Here is a 3,505-nt window from a genome sequence, read left to right as displayed (position 1 = left end):
CACATGGGCATCACTGGGAATCACTGGGTATCACATGGGCATCACTGGGAATCACTGGGTATCACATGGGCATCACTGGGAATCACTGGGTATCACATGGGCATCACTGGGAATCACTGGGTATCACATGGGCATCACTGGGAATCACTGGGTATCACATGGGTACCACATGGGCATCACTGCAACCCTGCAGTGCAGTAAGGGCTGGGTCCCAGAAGGTGGGAGATGTGTTCTTTTTAGGGACTGGCTTTGGCAGGAATTGTGTAAAATTGACCCAGAGCTTTGGGGAGTTGTGCCCTTTGCCACTGAATGTAAGTTTTTGATGGAAAGAACAATTTCTTTCTTCTGAAGCTGGAAACTCAGCGCAAATGGGAGATGAGTGAAGCTCAGAGCACAGCTCTGGCCTTTGCACTGTTCCTGCAGTGGCAGATTCAGTTGCCTTTGTGGATTTTGGCATAAGATTGACTTCACTTCACATTTTAAAGGTATCTCAAAGCCATTGAAATTGAAAAACCCTGATTCAATACACAGAAACCTGTTCTGACTCTCCAGTGACCAAAAGCTTGGTCCAAAAGTGTCCAAAATTCTCTGCTTAACAGAGAATGATTTACCTGAGGGAATGGCTGGAGCTCTGCCAGGGGAGTTTAGGTTGGATATCAGGGAAAGGTTCTTTCCCCAGAGGGTGCAGGCACTGCCCAGGCTCCCCAGGGAATGGGCACAGCCCTGAGGCTGCCACAGCAGCATTTGGACAAGGCTCTCAGGGATGCACAGGATGGGGTGTCTGTGCAGGGCCAGGAGCTGGACAGGATGATCCCTGTGGGCCCCTTCCAGCTCAGGATATTCCATGATCCTGTGATACAACCTCCACTGAGGAGGAAGCCACGTTCTGCTGCGTGTTTCCCAGAGGAAGCTGTGCCTGGAGCTCTCAGGTATGCCAGGACAGACAGCCCAGCCACCGGGTCACAACCTCACAACGTTCTGGAGAAGTGCCACAGGGAACCTCTTCCATTCCTGTGGGTTTTGTGGCAGCATTTACCAAGGGGGAAAAAAATGGTCACCTTGGATTGCTTGGCATTCTCCAGAAATGACACAGTCACATTCAGCTGCTGTTTGTCCCCCAGCAGTGCATTGCTCAGTGCAAACCTCAGGAGTTCAGCAAAGCCAAGGGCAAAACCTTACACCTGGCTTGGGGCAATGCCAGGCACAGCTGGGCTGGGGCAATGCCAGGCACACCTGGCTGGGCAATGCCAGGCACAGCTGGGCAGAGGAGGGATGAAGAGCAACTCTGGGAGAAGAATGACCCGCAGGGGTCCCCAGCACAGGAAGGATCTGGAGCTGCTGAGAGAGCCCAGAGGAAGCACCAGGATGAGCAGAGGCATGGAGCAGCTCTGCTGGGAGGAAAGGCTGAGAGAAATGGGATTGCCCAGCCTGGAGAGAGGAAGCTCTGGGGTGACCTCACTGCAGCCTTCCAGTGCCTGAAGGGAACTGATGGGAAAGGTGGAGAGAGACTGTGAGCAAGGGCCTGGAGTGCCGGGACAAGGGGGAATGGCTTCCCACTGACAGGGGGCAGGGTTACATGGGATCTTGGGGTGAAATTCTTCCCTGTGAAGGTGGGCAGGCCCTGGCACAGGGTGCCTAGAGAAGCTGTGGCTGCCCCTGATCCCTGCAAGTGTCCAAGGCCAGGCTGGGCAGGGCTGGGAGCAGCCTGGGACAGTGGAAGGTGTCCCTGCCTGTGGCAGGGGTGGAACAAGATGTTCTTTAGGTTCCCTTCCAACCCAACCCCTTCTGGGATTCTATTCTAAACCAACAGAGAGAACAGCCCCTGTGGCACTTTGCCAGGGATGTGTTTGTTATTTAACATTTCACTTCTCCTCCAGCTCAGCGTGGCCAAGGCAGAGTCCCAGCACACCGTGCCCAGCCCAGCTGACAGACCTGTCCCTCCGGAGCCTCCAGCAGAAGGGGACAGGGACACTGGCCCAGGTGACTCATCCCAGCTTCCCAGGAGCCCGTGGGAGGGACAGGGGCTGTACCTCCCCCTTGCTGCCGCTAACAAATAAACTCCAAGGCAACAACGCACTGAGGCACAACTCCCAAGCGCCCGGGAGCGCTGACAAATGTCCCCAGCGACGCTGCCACTGCCAAGAATGAACCCCCAGCCAACCAACCTGGCAGAAGCCCTGGTGGGGCCTCCGCGAGTGCCTGTACTGCCCCTGCACGGTGTATGACAGAGGGGACAGGCTGAAAACGGGGTCTGGTGAGGGCTGGCATGGGGAACCACAGCCAGGGAGGGCCGTGCCCACAGGTGCCCCCAGGGCCTGGGAGGCTGGGCACTGCACAGCCCCGACCCACAGCACGGGATCCCAGCTGGGCCAGGCTGCAAGGGAAAAGGGCAGCTCATGCAGTGCCACCTCCCTGCGCCAGCCGGGCCAGCCCAGGGCACAGGGCACAGAGCATAGGGCACAGCAGGGCACAGGGTACAGAGCACAGCAGGGCACAGGGTACAGAGCACAGCAGGGCACAGGGTACAGAGCACAGCAGGGCACAGGGTACAGAGCACAGCAGGGCACAGGGTACAGAGCACAGCAGGGCACAGGGTACAGAGCACAGCAGGGCACAGGGTACAGAGCACAGCAGGGCACAGGGTACAGAGCACAGCAGGGCACAGGGTACAGAGCACAGCAGGGCACAGGGTACAGAGCACAGCAGGGCACAGGGTACAGAGCACAGCAGGGCACAGGGTACAGAGCACAGCAGGGCACAGGGTACAGAGCACAGCAGGGCACAGGGTACAGAGCACAGCAGGGCACAGGGTACAGAGCACAGCAGGGCACAGGGTACAGAGCACAGCAGGGCACAGGGTACAGAGCACAGCAGGGCACAGGGTACAGAGCACAGCAGGGCACAGGGTACAGAGCACAGCAGGGCACAGGGTACAGAGCACAGCAGGGCACAGGGTACAGAGCACAGCAGGGCACAGGGTACAGAGCACAGCAGGGCACAGGGTACAGAGCACAGCAGGGCACAGGGTACAGAGCACAGCAGGGCACAGGGTACAGAGCACAGCAGGGCACAGGGTACAGAGCACAGCAGGGCACAGGGTACAGAGCACAGCAGGGCACAGGGTACAGAGCACAGCAGGGCACAGGGTACAGAGCACAGCAGGGCACAGGGTACAGAGCACAGCAGGGCACAGGGTACAGAGCACAGCAGGGCACAGGGTACAGAGCACAGCAGGGCACAGGGTACAGAGCACAGCAGGGCACAGGGTACAGAGCACAGCAGGGCACAGGGTACAGAGCACAGCAGGGCACAGAGCACGGGGCACAGGGCTGTGTGCAGACGGGTCTGGGATACCTCTGGCAGGGACACTCTCTGGGCAATGTATTACAGGTGTTTAAAGAAGTCCTTCCTCATGCTCAGGTGGAACTTCCTGGGCATCAGTCCCTGCCCAGTGCCCTTGTCCTGGTGCGGGCTGGCCCAGCCCCAGGAGAGCCCTGGGTGCCAC

The sequence above is a fragment of the Geospiza fortis genome, unplaced genomic scaffold (genome assembly GCF_000277835.1).
Source record: "Geospiza fortis unplaced genomic scaffold, GeoFor_1.0 scaffold353, whole genome shotgun sequence".
Lineage (NCBI taxonomy): Eukaryota > Metazoa > Chordata > Aves > Passeriformes > Thraupidae > Geospiza > Geospiza fortis.
The sequence above is the reverse complement of the archived record's forward strand: the minus strand, read 5'-3'. Positions refer to the sequence as shown.